This window comes from Trichechus manatus, unplaced genomic scaffold (genome assembly GCF_000243295.1).
Source record: "Trichechus manatus latirostris isolate Lorelei unplaced genomic scaffold, TriManLat1.0 scaffold00024, whole genome shotgun sequence".
Taxonomy (NCBI): domain Eukaryota; kingdom Metazoa; phylum Chordata; class Mammalia; order Sirenia; family Trichechidae; genus Trichechus; species Trichechus manatus.
The window spans coordinates 3,925,332-3,943,570 of NW_004443960.1; the positions used below are offsets into that span (position 1 = coordinate 3,925,332).

The following is an 18,239-nucleotide window of genomic DNA, read 5'->3' on the forward strand; positions in this document are numbered from 1 at the left end:
CACTCTTTAAAATTTTCTTCCATGACCATCTAAATACTTGTAAGTCCTGGTTCCTTTACCTGCATCCCTATCCCCCCCCCCCACCCTCTGGAGAAAAAAATCTACGGCAGGTACTCGGTTTAATTCAAGGACACTGGTAGCCATCTGAGCAGCAAGGTAAACAAATCATATAAGATTACGCACTGAGACATATGTAGACGTATATTCAGTGTTTACATGTGCTAGGCAATGTTTAAGCGCTTTATACATAAAACATTACCTCACTTCATCTTAGTTGCTTCTGTGAAGCAAGTGTTACACTCATCCCCACTGTACAAACGAGAACACGGATCAGAGACATCGAGCGACATACCCAACGTCACATAGCTAGTAAGTGGCTGAGGCCATAGGACTCCACAGCTACGAAGAAGATAATTCTGACCCCAGCACTGGTTCTACACCCTAGCCCCTCAAAGTGTGGTCCGCATTCCCCCGGGGGGGGGCGGGGGGGAGGGCTTGTTAGAAATGCAGAGTCCCAGGCCCCAGCCCAGGCCCACTGAATCAGCATCTGCATCTCAACAAGATGCCCAGGTGCTCCATGTGCACATCACAGTGTGAGAAGTGCCATCTACACCACCTCCCTGGTTCTAAGCCTGTGGTTCTCCACTGTATCAGCCCCACACCTCCCTCTCAGAGACTCTGATTTAATTAGTGTGGCGTGCAGACTCAGCATCATCAGGATTAAAAACAAATTTCCTAGGTAATTAGACCGTGCAGCCAAAGTTGAGACCACTGCTAAGTCAAATAATCCTGGCCCCTACCCACTTGTGCACCCCTCAAGGGGCTCCCATGTTGGCAGGGGTCTCCCAGTGCCTGGCATTTACCCTCAAGGCTCCTCCACTGTGCAGTCCAGCCCTTTCCACAAGCCCCTGCTGCCTCCACTGTTGGTGATGATGATGGCGATACTGAGCCGAAAAGACCCTGGGTCTAACCTACTGTGGCATTTCTGATACTCAAAAGGCGCTCCGTCCCCTGTGCAGTAAGGGCTGCAGAGTCCCAGGGGAGGTGAGGACCCCATGCCCTTGTTTACCATGACCTTCACACTGTTGTCTTCCACTCCTGGGCCCTGGGCAGAGGAATTCAAGGGTGTGCGTGCACCCGCCAGTATGCGTGTGTACACACTTACATCTGCACCTTCCCTGGTTTACCAGGTAGTGCTGAGCGGCCCCTGACCTCAACAGTTTGCAGTGAAAAACACCAAGGGTGATGGCTTCATGCCCTGTGACCCTCCTTCCTGGGTTAAAAATAACTCTGTGACAGAGTCTCTCAATGAAACAAACTGGCCCACTGGGCCCCCGAGCATGGTCCTCAGGAAGCAGCTATGCCATTGGGCTGGCTTCTCTAGGTAGCAGTCAGAGGCTTCAGGAGCCTCTCATGAAGCTCAGTTCAGTTCTGTTTAATCAGAGCTGGATCCTTCCCTCCCTCCCCTCCCTAGCATAAGGTGGTGCCCATTGTGGGTCCCTGGAGGAGGAGGTGGGGGGGTGCAGAGGACCGAGGACACCCTGATGGATGAATCCCTGACAGGGCGAGTCCTGGTCTATCCCAGAACACACAGTAGTGGACTATATGAGCCGCTGCTCAGGCAGCCGACGCAGCCCACAAGCTCAGCTGTCTGCGTCAGGGGCCGTGAATGGCAGCCCCAAGCTCGTCAGGATCATGGGAGGGCCGGCATGCCCACTCATCCTGGGCAGAGCTGGCATAAACCAGTGCCTTTTTCCCTCCCAACACCACCCTTTGCCATCATCTTTTCTTTGGGGGACAGCCTTCCAGTGCTCCCTCCAGGCTCCTCCTCAGCAGGAGCCCCCGCTCAGTTCTCTCCTCTCTCCAGCACAAACAAGAACACCCCAACTTTTCCTCTGGCTTCTAGCTCATTCCAGAGCACTTCCGCATGCACTCAGAGTGTGGGGTGGCCAAGGGCCTTGGTGCATGCAACTGGAGAGATGGAAGCCCTGGCAAGGGAGCTCTAAGAGACCTGCCCGAGGTCACACACCAAACAGGGGTCACAGAGCCCAAGCCCACAGCCAGGGAGCTCTAAGAGACCTGCCCGAGGTCACACACCAAACGGGTCATGGAGCCTGAGCCCACGGCCAGGGAGCTCTAAGAGACCTGCCCGAGGTCACACACCAAACGGGTCATGGAGCCTGAGCCCACGGCCAGGGAGCTCTAAGAGACCTGCCCCAGGTCACACACCAAACAGGGGTCACAGAGCCCGAGCCCACAGCCCTTAGTCTAGAGCTCTTTCCACTGCCCCAGCGGTTTGCAGACTGCGGCCCGTGAGGCCCTAAGTTTCCATGGTGATGACTAAGGAGTGAGGAAAAGGCGAAGCAGTTGGGGTTTGTAGCCCCTCTGGCTGCCTGCCTAGCAGCTTTCCTCTGATCTGATCTGTCTGTTCCCCTGCTTAAAGGGGGCTCCTGCCTCCCCCACCTCCTCCCTAGAAATCCCAGGAACAATCAGGATGCGCCAGCACTGAGCTGGATGGCATCCTGGCTCTGTACAGGACGGGAAGCTGCTGAAAGAACTGCCATGCCCACATTCTGGATCCTCCCAGCAGTCCCGAGGCAGGAGAAGCAAGGATTGTTAAGCTCTCTTGAGATGAGGAAACACAGGAACGCGAAGCCGCTCCCTCTCACGCAGCAGGTCAGTCATCCCAGATGTAGGCTGAAACACAGGCTAAGAACCACAGGAAGGCCCCCGGCCAGGTGGGGACAGTACCTGTGACCTGCAAGCTTTTCAAGCACAGATGCCTGGGCTCAGGTGGTCAGTATGTGCTGTGTGTTCCACCACGTGATTCTCATGTCCCACCAGGTGAGAACCACTGCACTACACCACCATCAGTACGGCATCAGGGAGTTCTATCCTGAAGCTGAAGCTGCGAATCCGTTTGGAGCCCAGCTCTAGGCACTGAATTCATACAGTGCCTTCATGGAATGGAATGGAAACTCAGTTCCACTCTAGTCAAGTCTGCTCAGCAGTCATTCTAAGCAAGGATTTGCCAAGGTTATTCCTCCACATGACTTCTCATCCCTTTGAGTGGAAACTCTCAAATCCTAATCACACGTAAGTAAAATATTTCTGACTGTTACTCAAAGGAGTCATCAGTAATAAGGTCCTGGTTAAAGAAAATCACTTTCTAACTCTAGCCCTGAACACATCAGTCCAAGGAGGTCAGGGATGCCAACCATGGGCCCCTGAGGAATCCCAAGTCTTCCGTCACCTGTCCTGCTGCCCAGACACTGAGATCTCGTGAGGCTACAACCCAAGTGTAGCTGGGAGCCCCTCACAGAGTTCTCAGAGCAGGAGCGGGCACACTGATCTCTAGATTTTGCCTCTGGACACCCCTGAGTGGGCCGGTGTGGGTCAGCGGCCTCCTGCCATCACAGTTCCCTTGGTTTTACTCTACAGAGATGTTCGCTGCTCTGGGCCCCTCGTCCACTCGCTTCTTTGATGATGCCTTTAGACAACTTCGCAGCCAAGACGGACCTTAGAAGAGAAGTGCTGGCCAGAGGCAAGGGCTGGCCGCATCCTCCAGGACCCCTGAGACACTTTCCCTTGACATTCAGTTGGCCTTTGCCTCTCCCTCCCCTCTGACAAGGGCAACTAGGATGCCATGAAAGAGATCACCATTCTTGGAAGATTTCTTTGGCCACCTGGCCAAGCTCCTAAAATCGGGGCTAATCCCACCAGAACAGCTTGTCCCTGGCTGGACTCTAGTCCCAAAATGATTCACACAGAGGCTAGGATACAATGACAAAAGTACTAATCAGAGAAGATCACAGGATTTGGGGGTCAAAAGGGACCTGCTCTAAGACCAACTAGCTTGATTTCACTGATGAGGCTCCTAAGTGACTTCACAAAGCCACAGGACTACTTAGGCTAGTTATCAGTGTGCTGGTACAAGAGTTTAGCTCTCTGACTCCCCACCTCACCCCCTACTCAGGGGCAGGGGGCTCAGTCTACCTTGGAAGGACGGCAATTCCTTAGTCTAGCCTCTCCTCCCTCCCTTTAAAAAGGATTGTTGAGGACTTCAAGACAATTGTTTTTAACCCATAAAGTCCAGAGAACCGACAGAATTCTTTTGCTCCCCACCCTACCCCTAACTCCTGAGAATTATTGGTTTGGGAGGGACAGAGAAATGACCCAAAATCCCACTACCATTGCATATATACATGCTTGTCACTAATGCCCGAAGGATTCCTGAACGTGGATGTGCCCTCACTTTTGAAAGGCAAATACCTCTGGAAGAAGCACAACATTAAGTCACTAACTTCTCAATTATTAGAAAGGATACTCTGCTGAGTGCCCAGTTTTTCCAGAGACAGCCCTGCCCGAAGTGCACAGAAATCCTTGCAGACGTCGTTGGGCGATACTGCCTCCATTCAGACGGCTGAGCTCTAGGAGAGGGAAGGGGAAGAGGTGCAGGCTGGACTCTAGACGGACGGAGGCAGGTGGCTGGCTTCTCCCACACCCCACTCCCAGCTCCAAGAAAGACAATCTCCCTGGGATCTGTGGGGAGGAGATGCTGATGGTTTAACTCTTGGGCACCAGGCAGGGAGAGAGCCAAACGAAGAGCAAACAAGTCTGACTTCCCCTAGGTCCCAGTCAAGTAAATACCTTGGGTTAAGGTCATGGCCATCTCAGGCTTGGCAAGTGACATGAGCAATGGGACCAGACCCACCTTACCCCCACCCAGGGAAGATGGAGAAAGTCTACTTGGTTCTTGAGCTTGGGAAGTGTATCTGATGCCTTCCCCAGCCCGTACTGGGACAGCGGCTCCGGGCTGTCCCCTGCCATGCCTCCTGGACCAAGGAGGACCCCAGCCCCCCAGTAACCCAGAGCCAGACTGGTCTCTCTGGATCCATAAGGAGATGCCTGGGCTGGAAGTCCAAGGAGCTGGGCTCTGCTAGTTATTGTCTTCCTAACCAGCAACATGACCTCGGGCTGATCCTTACTCTCCCATAAACCTCAGCTTATTCATCCATAAGAGGGGATAATCACACCTGCTTTGCCAAAACCCCTCAAATGTCGGAAACATTAGGTGATGTTTAGCAGCATTCTACCAATGTCAGGTATAACAATAATTCTTTCCTAGGAGAGCAAGACTCCAGGCCAAATCCCAAATTCACTGACTGGGCCAAAACAGAACCAGCTTTGGACAAGAGCCGAGCTGACTCATCCTTCAATATGCTCTTCTGGTTCTGGGGGGTTAGTCACAGGCCAGGAGAGGCCTTTCTGCCGAGGGCTCCTTCTCCCTGTCTCCCAGGCAGAAGCAGTTCAGGCAAAGGGCTGCTGACGCCTTGGAGCAGCCCTGGAATATGGAATGGGCCTGAGCTGTCAACACTCGTGGGGGCCAAGAACGTGTCCTGACAAGCCCAAAGTTAACTCCTGCGGTGGATGACTCCCAGCCCAGTCAGCTCCTACTCACCCAGAAACTTCCGAGGCAACGCGTGGCTTCCCCTCTCCCCACTACCTCCCAGATCGCCTCCATCCATCCATCCAGGCATCCTGAGCCCACGGGTCACCCAAACACAAACACCAAAGGGCACTCTCTAAATGGACCCATTCGCAAGGGGCTGTCTTCCTGAGACTGTCAGAGACCCCGTCCATAGGCAGAAAACCATTAAGGGCCCTTCAGAACACTCTGTAGCGGCAGCACAATCGGAGAGAGGCTATTAGTGGTGCTAGCGTGGCCTCGACACCCTTATAAGTGAGCACAACCAAGGAAATAACAGCCCTTCAGGAACAGCTCAGGCTCTCTGAACCGCGGAGTCCATCTGGCCCCCACCTGAGTAGCACCTTGTTCATCCTGCTCGGCTGAAATCAGAGCTAATATTTCAGTGCCTTTAAGGAGCCTCGCACACTGGCCTGCATGGCTACACACAGCCCTTCTCCTCCATCAGCCCAACAATCTGCCTCGAAGCAGAGGCAGGGAAAGGAAGGCCTGGAACCCGGGACACTGGGAAGCTCAAGGCACCAAGCTGCTCCCTCCCCAAACCTGCTCAGGTGTCCTTGGCAGCTCCTGGCTGCCAAGAAAACCAGAGAAGCATCCGTTCCCAAGTCAGCTCAAAGTAGAGTCTCCTAGGTTAAGAAGGTCAAGCCAAGCGCAAAGGCTAGGGCAGCAAAAATACACCAATCCTCTGCCCTGTGTGCCCTGACCCACCGACCTTCCAGTAAAACCTTTGTTCAGACACCAAGAGGTCAGATTCTTCCACCTTCTTTCCCAGAAGGCTTTACCAACTTCACGACGGGTGGGCTCCACTTCTGGGTCCTGATATTCACGGTCCCAACCTTTATCTTACTATTCATCCTTGTGATTACTTTTGCATTAGGGACTTCTAGAACTAGAAGAAAACTTAGACATTAACTAGCCCAACACTTTCATCTCACAGGTGAGGAAACTGAGGTCCAGAGAGGGAAAAGACTTGCCAAAAGTTACCTAGTCAGTGAGGGGCAAAACCAGGGCTAATGGCAATGTTTCCTGCCTCCTAGCCGTGGTCTTTCACGCAGGGGTTCCCAAACGAACCTGACTTGCTTTTCTCCTGTTTATGCGCATGTTCTGCCCCGTCCCTGGGCCCTGGTGTTCTGAGATCATGTGTCTGCTCCACTAGTTGTTACCAATGCGAGCCATCTGGGGGCAGAATGGATTTGACTTCAGGCAGATTCCCCAAGCACAGCTGTGTGTGGAGATTTGGGGAACGACTCTGGGTGAGGTTTAAGCTCCCAGATGTCACCCAGGCCCAGCCCCTACTCTAGCCTTTAAGTCCACGTCCTCCTCGTGTCACCGGAAGAGTGCAGGGAAGGTCTCCCTGTTTTCTTCATGAGGTGAGGACCGCGCAAGCTGCATGGGGTCATGTCTTAGCTGTCGAAGTTCAGGAAGGCAGAGGCCGTAGGAAGACTGGGCCAGAAGGGTCTTCCAGAGTCTAGGTCACTAGAGGAAGGGAAAAAGAGCCTCCCCTGACCCCCATCTTGCTGCTCCATGAAGAGGACAATCTCTCAAAGCCTCCGGAGCACATCAGTCCACTACCCTTGGAACACAACAGGCAAAGACATCTAGAGCACGAGGTCACCCTATGGTGGACCATTCTAGAAATCTCCAGGGTCCCTGAGAGCAGACTTTCTAGAGCCTCTGGTTTATATCCCCCACTGGCCTAGGAGCCCAAACCTCAGATACTTGGGATAAAGCTTCCTGGGAGAGCGGCAGACTCAGTCCCCCACTCTGGCCAGGCTGAGCCTCCCATCTGGCTCCCTCTGGGGACATCCCCACTCTTGGGAGAAATCACTATAGGTGGTTGAAAGCAAGCACAGCCTCCTTCTCGGGGTAACCGGGCGGTGGACTGTCAGCAGTGTGCTTCTCCGCATCTAGCCTCGTCCCCTCAAACACTGAAACCAGATAAGGCTCTCACACCCAGGAGTCACCGGGTTATTGCACTCTTTTCTTTTCTGGTAGCCAGGGCAGGCCATCTACTCCTCAGTCTCCGCAGGGCTCCCACAGAGAGGAAGGTTAACGCCAAGGACAGGGGCGAGGGCAGGCGGAGCAAGTGCACATTCCACACTTGCTGTCCCCGGGCTGACTGTCCGTGGCCAGTGCTGAGGGCCACGCACAGCCATCTCCAGGCAGCATCTGAGGAGCGCCAGCAGGCCGACCCGCCTACCCAGGACGCCCTCCCCTGCTTCACAGGCCCCGCCTCACCTGGTCCCTCCAGCCCAACCTACACCCGCCCCCCACGATGCTTCCGGCTCTCCCCACCCTAGACCACACAGTGCACCACCATCCGCACTGAGCCACGGGACACGGCACAGACCCTGCCCGTGCTGCTGTGACCTCGGGGGGGGTGCATGTCCTGGTCCTGTCTTCCCTTCTAGGTTGACAGCATCACCAGGGCAAGAGCTGTGCCCAGCACCCCTACATGTCCCCACAGGGCCTGAGCATAAAAGCTCCCACAGTAAAGAGCTCAGTGTGGATTTCCACCTGGCCCCATGCCACCTCACACTTCCCATCTCAGCTCTGAGACCTGTCCCCTGGGGGCCTTCCCTATCCTTTCAGCACGGAGTGAGAGGCGTCTGCTCTGTGTCACCTGCAGCCCCATCACCCTCATTATAGACTGAATTGCATCCCCCAAAATGTGTGTTATAAATCCTAACCCTTATATACCTGTGGTTAAGGATCCCTGGTGGCATAGTGGTTAAGAGCTCAGCTGCTAACTGAAAGGTTGCCTGTTCAAACCCACCAGCTGCTCTGTGGAAGAAAGCTGCAGCAGTCTGCTTCCGTAAAGATTACAGCCTTGGAAACCCTATGGGGCAGTTCTACTCTGTCTTATAGGGTCGCTGAGTCGGAATTGACTGGATGGCAGCAGGTTTTATACCTGTGGTTGTAATCCCATTTGGGAATGGGTTTTCTTTGCTATGTTAACGAGGCAGTATCAGTGTAGGGTGTCTCGAGTCAATCTCTTTTGAAATACAAAAGGAGACAGAGCAGAGATGGGGGAAGACAGATACCACTTCACACGAAGATCACCAAGGAATGGGGACCTTCCCCAGAGCCGAAAGACAGACCAAGCCTTCCCCTAGAGCCGGCCTCCTAAACTGTGAGAAAATAAATTCTGTTTAAAGCCACCCACTTGCAGCACGAGGAGACTAAGACGGCCCTACTGAACCCAGAGGCCCTCCACGGTGGCTTGTCCACAGCGGGGTCCCGCAGTGTCCGGCACGGGGCCTGGCAGATATCCCTGCACAGCGCTCATCTGCTGGGTGAACTGAGAGCCCAGGACGACAGTGAGCCCCCTCTCCCGTGTCAAGGTCCTTGGGTGGCGCAAACGTCTGCGCTTGACTACTAACTGAAAGGTTGGCGGTTCAAACACACCCAGCAGCTCCACGGGAGAAAGACCTGGCGACCTGTTTCCATAAAGATGACAGCCAGGAGACCCAACGTAGCACAGTTCTACCCTGTAACACATGGGTCGCCAGGAGCCAGAAGTGACCCACTGGCAGTGGCTTTGGTCTGGTTTTTGTCAGAGCTTCTCGAGTCAGCGCTTCTCGAGGTGTGGTTCGAGGGCCACACGCAGAGGTTCGTGTAAGGAGCTCAAGCACCAGATGCAGCGCTGGGCCCCATTCCCAGGCCTTCTGAATCAGCCAGCCAGTGTGGACCATGCACTTGCTCCGCCCGTCCTCACTCCTGCCCTTGGCGTTAACCTTCTTCTCTCTGGGGGAGCCCTGTGGGAACTGAGCAGTCAATGGCCTGCCCTAGCCTTCCGGGAGGCTGCAAAGGAAAGTGGCCTCAGGAGTCAGCCTTCTCACCAGCTCCCAGGGCATGCTGACACACACCGGTATCTGAGAGCCCTGTCCCTGGGCCCTTCATGTAGGAGTCAACGCTGCACCCCTTTCCAGAGGCTGTTCCCATCTACAGGTTCTGCCCCAGGGCCCCGACCCAGGCTAGTCCATTTCCAAGGCCACGGCCAGTCAGTAGGGGCTGAGGCCTACCAGCGCCAGGGCACATTGGCGGGTCTGGGGAACAGCTGCCCCCGCGGCCCTGCCAGGGCCCATGGGCAGGAGGAGAGTGGAAAGAGGCAGGAGTGGCTAGTGTTGGGAGGCCCTCCCCGGCAACCAGGCAGAGCTGCCAGCTGGCATACAGCAGCGGGGAGGGGTCGGAGGGAGCAGCCCTGGGAACCCCCACTCTTCCCCTTCCTGGTGAGGAGGGGGAGAAGGGAGGGAGCAGACGGAAAGAAGAGAGTCAGGCATGTAGTGCCTACCTAACTAGCCGTGGAACCTGCTGCAGGTATTTTAACCTTTCAGTGTCTATTTCCTCAGTAATAAAATGGAAAAGAAAAATACCCGCCCTGCCCACTCACAGGTTTGCTAAGCCTTTATTCCACTAGTATTTAGTGAGCACCTACTATGTGCCAGCTATCATGAGGCTCAGATGATAGAACATATGACAGAATTCTGGAAGCTGAAAAGTACTACAAAACTATAAGCTATTTCTAATATCATGATAAAGTGTCATCAGGAGACACATCTGCAAAGGGAGATGGAAAATCTGGGAATGGGCGGGGGTGATGCTCAGACAGCGTGAGGAACACAACTAATGCCACTGAAGTGTACACGCAGAGCCTGCTGGGCGGGGGTGATGCTCAGACGGCGCGAGGAACACAATGCCATTAAAATGCCCATGTGAAGACTGATAAAATGGCACGTTTTGTTACATATGTAATTTATCACAGTTACAAAAAAAAGTCAACTGACCATTGAAAAAAAGAAAGGATAAAGTGTCCTTGATTCTTTTCTTTCTCCAAAGCCTTAATTAAACCTGTTGACTACCTTCAAAATATATCCTGAGTATAACCACTTCTTACCTGCCCACCCCACCACCACCACAGGCACCCTGGCACATAATAGGGGATGAGGTCAAAGGGGAAGCAGGGTTGGAGACAGTGGGGGATCTGTAGCCCTGGAGGACTTTGGTGTCTCCTTGGCACGAGACGGGAGGGTCTGTGCAGAGAAGACACACCATCTGGTCACTCTGGCCACTGTGTGGGCAGAGCTTGGGGCTGGGTGGGGGTGCAGAAACGAGCAGGGACTGGGTGAGGAGACCCCTGCCCGCTCTGCCCAGCCACCTGGCCTCCCTGGGTTCCCTCGAGCACGCCAGGCCCCTCTAGCCTCAGTGCTCTTGTCCAGGTGGCCGGATGGCTCATGGTCCTCCTTCAACTCTCCACTCAAACAGTCCCACTGAACAGGTAACATCTCCTAACCAGCGTTCTCACCCCCCACCCCCATCCCGGGGTTATTGTTCTCCTTCTAAAAAACTTTGTAAGGAGCCCTAGTGATGCAAATGGTCAAGCTCGCAGCTATTAACCGAAAGGTTGGTGGTTCGAACCTGTAAAGATCATGGCCTAGGAAATCCTATGGGACAGTTCTACTCCGACACAGGGGGCTGCGATGAGTTGGAATCGCCTCGACGGCACACAACCAACAACGATGAATGTAACTTACTTGGGTTACTGTCTGTCAGGGACTCCGTATCCCCAGCACACAGAACTACCTTTGGGGGTGGGAAATGATGGCAGACCTCCCCTCAACATGGCCGCAGAGAGTTCCAGAACAGAGGAGAGGACCCAGGTTTTGGGACCTGAGAAGTACTGATGAGCTGTGTTTCCTTGGACCAAGTCACTGTCACTTAACCTCCCAGGTCTATTTCTCATTTGATTAAAGGACACTTACCAGCTCAGGGGTCCCTGGGTGGTGCAAATGGTTACCACGCTCAGCTGCTAACCGAAAGGCTAGAGGTTGAAGTCCACCCAGAGGAAAGGCCTGGCCATCTACTTCTGAAAAATCAGTCACTGGAAACCCTATGGAGCCCAGTTCTACTCTTGACACACATGGGGTTGCCATGAGTCCGAGTCGACTTGATGGTAACTAGTGGTGGTGGTGGACAGCTCCTAAGGCTGTTGTGATGACCGGACTGAAGAGCGTCCCCTTGAAGATGCCACGTCTCACTGCGGAAAGGAGGAGCAGGCCCGAGGGGGGAACCAAGCACACTTGCAGCAGTGTCTCAGAGCCCAAGGAGGAGCCGGGCCCCAGGGCTTCTCCTAGGAGTTCACGAGCGGCAAGGCCGTTTCGGGGTGGACACGGCAGGAGCCAAGCCATGTGTGTGTGGGGAACAGTGGCTGTGGTCAGGAGGGCGGGACAGAGCCAGAAAGAGGAGCCTGGAACGCCAGGCTAACGGGTACACACAGGATCTCTTGGACCAAGTGTCCCTGATCATGGGGGAACATTTCTGAAAAGCCTGAGGACCCTGGGGCTGGGGAGAGCTTGGAGACCTGTCTGTTCCCCTCACCTCTCAACCAGGACCTGGAAAACCACAGAGAGTACAAGAATAACCGCGACCGGCTTAGAGAGCGACCCAGAAGCCCTTGACTCTGGGCTGGGGACCCCACTATCAGCAGTGAGGAGAACCCAGATAGCTGCCCTTCTGGTTGGGGAACCCTGGGGACCCCTGCTGCTGGCAAGGAGGAGACCGTAAAATGGGCAAAGACACCAAAGTAACACCACTCGTCAATGCTTGCTGAGGCTTCCCTCAGAATTTCTCTTTCCAAGTAGCTTTTGCCAGCGTGCTGGGAGGTGCCGCTACATCCTGAACATTCTCCTGCTTGGCTGCCCGTGCCCAGGGGCACAGACCGTGAGGAGGCCAGGTGGGGGGCTCGTGCAGAAATAGTGCTAGCCCGAGGAGATGCAGCCAGCTAGTCCCCCGTGTCCTGGTTCTCGGGTAACTGCTCTCTCCCTCATACCACCGTGCAGAAACTAGACCCCACGCTCAGGATGCCCCCTCCCACTCGCTCTGCATCTGAGGCACAGGCTGAGCGCACGCTGCTGACCTCCCCCAGCATCCTCCAGAGCATCACAGCTAGGCCAGGCCCTGCCTCCTGGCACTCCTGCCCCCAACCAGCTGTCTACCCATTCATTCAACTAGCACGGCTGTGTCAGCAAGTTCAGGATGAGCTGCTTGGGCGACGGCATGGGCTGGGGGACCAGAGAGAGTACCACGGAAACAGGTGGCACCTCTGCCCAGAAGGCTGTCACCGAGGGGACGGACAAGAACCATATGTTCAGAGGCAACAAATACTAAACAAGCTGGATGTAATTAGTTAAGATGAGGTCACACTGGATTAGGGTGGGCCCCAAACCCAGGGAGTGGTGTCCCTCTGAGAAAAGGAGGTGACACACAGGGAGAAGACGACCCTGTGAGGACCGCGGCAGAGACTGCAGTGATACGACCATAGCCAGGGAACACCGAGGGTTGCTGACTGCCACCAGAAGCTGGAAGAGACAAGGAAGGGTTCTTAGGACCCTCTCCTAGAGCTTCAGAGGGCATGTGGTCCTGCCAACACCTTGCTTTCGGACTTCTAGCCTCCTGAACTGTGAGACAGTATGTCTATGCTGTGTTCAGCCACCAAGTTTGTGGTCATTTGTTCGGGCAGCCCTGGGATACTAACACAGCCACCAGCACCTAGGCCTGGCCCTGTGCAATCTCCCTGACCCCATCTCAAACTAGGGTCAGGAAGGCACAGCAATCAGTGCCTTCCTGTAGCTTTCCCCAGCTCCAAGGCCCAGGCCTGCCCCGACCCTCCTGGGATCCACATCTGATACCCAGCACAAGGCCCCTTCCTCCACAAAGCCGCCTCGCCTCGTCACCCACCTGCCCAAGCGGCTCCTCCTCCCTGCTCCCCCCCACCCCCGCACTCTTGGGCTACTTATTTTTAGCCCCTGATCGCATTTGCCTTATATGGTTCTCTATGCACACCAGGAGCGCAGCCAGCCATCTCCCCTCCTGGTGTATAAGCTGTGTGAGGACAGAGAATCCCAAGTATATTAACAGTTCTGAGCAGGGGCAGAAACGCTGGGTGGTGCCCCGAACTGCCCATGCACCATGATATCCGAGGAAGCTAGCAGAAAGTGTCAGGTCACAGTAACTCACAACAGTGATACCACATCATTAATGTCAGAGTCCTTTTAACCTCAAAGAGGATCTGGTATCAAAAAATGTTTGATGCGTCTGATCGCCATCTCCTTTTGTTAAGTCACACGGCCACCTCATGCCGTGAACCGGCAAGTGTTGTTACCCCCATTTGGTGGTGAAGAAATAAGCACGGAATCCTGACAGAATGAGAGCAAAAAGTGAAACAGAACTCAAAGTCTTAAACAATCCAGACCTACTGGACTGGTTGAGACTGGAGGACTCCTGCGCCTTATCGCCTGAGATACTCTTTAAACCTTGAACCAACACTATTCCATAAGGTCATCTTTTAACTAAATAACAAATTGGCTAATAAAATAAACAATACCATTTGTGAGAACAGTGCTACTTTAAAAAATCATCTATATGAGACTAAGCATTTGGTCGACATTTACTCAAAAGCAAAGACGAGATGGCAAGGGGGCAGGGAAACCAGACTCCTGGAAATAGAACCAGAACAGAAACAAGGAAGTTGATACACTGTGAAAAGTGTAACCAATCTCACTGAACAAATTGTGTAGAAATTGTTAAATGGGAACCGAATTTGCTGTGTAAACTTTCACCAAAAACACGATGGAAATTTTTAATTTAAAAAAAAAAAAGGCATGGAGATGGCAAGGCACTTGGGGGCTAATGTATGACAAAGCCAGTCCTGCCCATGGTGTTTAATGCTAACGAGCGAATTCATCTGCATCCTCCCCGACCGGCTGCTCTGCCTCCTGAGCGGGTAGCCTCAGGTGCACCAAGGGTCTTGATGGAGTGGCCACCAGCTCAACTACCAATTCAGAAAGGAAAATGTGGCGGGAAAAGAGGCGGCTTCACCATGAGACTTCTGGGACCAGAGCTTGTTTCCACGCTCATTCTGTTGGGAGCCTGAGGCCGGGATGGGCTCCCCCAGGCCAGGGTGAGTGCTGGGACCTTTCCCCAATTTGTTCCAGACCCTTCCCCAGGTCCTGGCTTCTTGACCTCCTGTGTAAGTGCGAGAGAAATCAGTGATCTGTCTACTACCTGATATTTGAAATAGAGGGTAGGAGAAAGGCAGGGGAAAATTAAGTAACCAACAGACTGAAGGGTCTTGGGTGGACACAAGTGTATGATCTACACAGAGCACTACATCAGGTGCACATCCGAGACGTGTTTTTCAAGGGAAAGCCTGTGTCAGGTCTTTATCTATTGCCATCTAGGGAAAATTCTATGGGTGACAACTGGGCTGGCTTAGGTCCTAACAGAACAGTCACTTGGAGAAGGACCAGGGCCCACAGTTTTGGCAGTGACCTGGTGGGGGAGGGAGGGGGCTCCCACACCCCAGGGCTCTCCTCCTGGCTTAGTTCTGGGCTGAGCTGCCAGCAGCAACCCACTTCCTGCAGGTCCAGAACTCCAGGCCAGGCTTTGCCTGCACCTGTTTGAGGCCGGAGTACAGTCCCTGCTCCAGATGGATCCAAAAATATCTGAGTGGGAGGGAAGGAAGGGGAGTGGACTAGCCAGAAGGGGAACAGGCTGGTGTGTGCTGAGGGCCTAGGGGAAGAGCTGTTTGGCGCAGCATTCAAGGCCCTTCACAAGTGGCCCCAACCCAGTGGGGGCCAGATCTCCCCGAGCTGAGCCCCACATCCTACCCAGAGCTGGTCTCGGCCCTCTCCCTGCCCGTGCACTGCTCTGAGCTTCCCCACCTCTTTGCTCTGATCACCTTATTCAGATGTTCTTCTGTCTCCTCTCTGCCTACACAAATCATTTATTCATTCATTAACACTACGAAATGCCTTCAAAGAGCCAAGAGTTGTGCTGAGCATTGGTGATTCCACATTGAGAGAAGTAAACCAAGAGACGGCCCCTTGTCTGGCTGAAAGCCCGCCTCCTCCATGACGCTGACCTCCAGCCCTCCTCTGCACTCCAACCAGAGCGCCATGCTGCCGCTGCCGCGGGTGTTACGGTTTTTTCAGCGCAAGTCATCTCCCAAAATAGAAGACCAGCCCTGGAGCAGAGACATGGCCGCTTCTGCCTGCACAGCACGACCCTGTGAGAGCCTTACAGGGGCTAGGAAGGGGCACAGCCTGGACGCAGGGCTGGGGAGCTGGGCCTTCCAGAGATGGACCCCACACCTGCCTCCCTTCCCCGCCTGCTCCAAACCCCCACTCTCTCGGCCAGCACCCACTGTGTCTGATTAGCCAGCCCCAGTCTTCCTCCCCCCCGTCTAAGTCCTGGAGCATCCGAGTCTGTGTGGCCACTATGCCTCTTGCTGGTCACCCCCTAATTGTGTGTGCACCCTGCATTCTCAACCCCAGTGCATGCTCTCCAGGAAGGTCACTTGGCCCATCTCTCCGGGACTCCACGCTGAGCCCATCCTCACTTCAGGGCTGGCCGTACCGCCCACACGCCCTCTGTGCTCTTAACTACAGAGTTGACACGGGGTGGGGGCCAAGGGCTCTCAAGGTGGTGAAAGAGACAGCAGCCGGGGGTGGGGAGAGTGGCAGAGAAGGTGGGTCTACTCAAGGGGCAGAGCAGAAAAGCCTCTTCCCATCTCTTAACACCCTCGAAGCGAGCCTAGGAGCCAACCTGGCTGGGCCGGGGTCCCACCCGAAATCCCTCTGGGCCCAGTTTGGAGCTGGATGGAGCGACATCATCTCAGAACAGACAGGCCGCAGGAACGGCGTTGGGCAGGGGCTGCCATCCCGCACCCCTGGCCTCGTGGTGCCCTCAGAATCAGACCTCTGGGCACCCCTACCCACTAGGGCAGCCCAGGTGGCCTCCCCTCCACACCAGCTAGAGAGGGGCTGGAAGTGTGAGGAGAGGAGGTACTGTGAGGGCCTGGGCTGGGAGGTGGAAGGGCTAACCTCCTCACAGCTCAGGCCCGGTAAGAGGGCCTTGGCCGGGAGGTGGAAGGGCTGACCTCCTCACAGCTCAGGCCCCGTAAGAGGCCAGAGCTGACTCTAACACCCAACTCCCACCTTGATTTGGGCAGCTCAGGGACAGCTGCTTCAGGAAATCTGCAAGTGAAGATGAGGCAGGGAGAAGTGCCAGGCATGTTCCCAGGTGGAGCAGCACCTGGGACCTTGACTCAGTAAAACCACCTTCGGGGCTGGAGACAGATGAGGCCGAAATGGATGGGAATGAACGGCCCTGATCCTAGAGAAAGACGAGGGCACAGGCCGACGTAGACAGGAAAGCAGTCTCCAGAAACAGCCAAATCTGACCATGCCATATGCCAAATGATGCCCCCTTACTCCTGGTGAGGACCACCAGGGCTCAGGGGGAGCAGAGGGGACTGGGACTTCCAGTGTAGCAGTCCTACAGCTGTGCCCACCATCGCCCAATTCATTCGTTCACTCACTCACTCATTCAGGACCAGCCAGGAACACCCCTCCCCCAACTCCTGTTCTGCAACCTCTTTGCACTCAGAACCAGTGGAGTATTCACTGCCTCGATGCCATGATTTAGGGACTTGGGGTAAGACCTTGCCCACCAAAGCTATAGGAAATTCCACAGTAGAGATGCATTCCTGAGCTCCACTCTTCTGAATCTTATAAAACAAAAAGTGATTTAAGGAAGTGAGAGTCTAAGCTGTTGCATCACTGGCCCTTCGTTGGGATAAGCTTCAGAGCCTTTCCTGACCGCATGTCTTGGTAGCTGGGAGTGGAGGACACAGCAGGGTGCCAGTGTGAGGGCAGGAATAGGTGCCACCAAGAGGGAAAAAGGAGCCAAATGTGATAGAAGCAGGAGTCTGAAGACAGACTTCTCCTGACTCCCAAGTTTGCTGAAGGTCACTGAGAAGGCAGGCTAGGGTAGGGGCAGGGTCTCTGGAGGGGCCCGAACTCCCCTAGCAGACACAGGATCGAACACAACCCGCCCATCACCTCGATCCCCTTGCTCATCCCCTCATCCTGAAGTGGGCCTTCCGATGGGCCCGGCAGGGATGGAGGCCTCACAACTAGGAAACCCGAGATTGGGTTTCAGTCTCCATTCCACAAGGAAGAACGAGAACTGAGGTTGTCATTCGGATAACTCAGGCCACGTGCCTCCACGCCAATTTTCACTTAAATAACTAACCCTGATGGAGTCAAAATACAGCGCTTTACCCACTGTAGACTCAATATACTTCTAATAAACGTCTTTGATGACGGAGCTTGGAGCCGAATTGTGCCCTCTCCTCTCTATAGCCGTGGTATTTTCAATCTCCTCATGTGTACCCAAAAGCTGGACAATGAATAAGGAAGCCTGAGGAAGAACTGACACCTCTGAATTAGTGTTGTCCTGCTGGAAGAACGAACAAATCTGTTTTGGAAAAAGTACAGCCAGAATGCAAGCACAGCCAGGATGGCAAGACTTTATCTCACATACTTTGGACATGTTGTCAGGAGGGACCAGTCCCTGGAGAAAAACATCATGCTTGGTAAAGTAGGGGGTCAGTGAAAAAGAGGAAGACCCTCAACAAGATGGACTGACACAGTGGCTGCAACAATGGGCTCAAACATAGCAACAATTGTGAGGATGGTGCAGGACCAGGCAGCGTTTCATTCTATTGTACACAGGGTCACTATGAGTCAGAACCGACTCAACAGTGCCCACCAACAACCTATCTATAGCATTCTGGCTGGGGGGCCAGGCTCATCAACAGTGATCGATTTAATCTTATTGTGATTAAAGCACTAATTCACTGACTTACCCTCACTGCCTCATTTCTTTCAGGCTCTGCCCAATTTCT

General features: G+C 54.2%; 1 protein-coding gene across 1 annotated transcript in view; it reads right to left on the reverse strand.

The window, feature by feature from the left end:
* Positions 1-18,239, reverse strand: part of SRL (sarcalumenin) — a 51,806-nt gene that overhangs the window by 17,807 nt on the left and 15,760 nt on the right.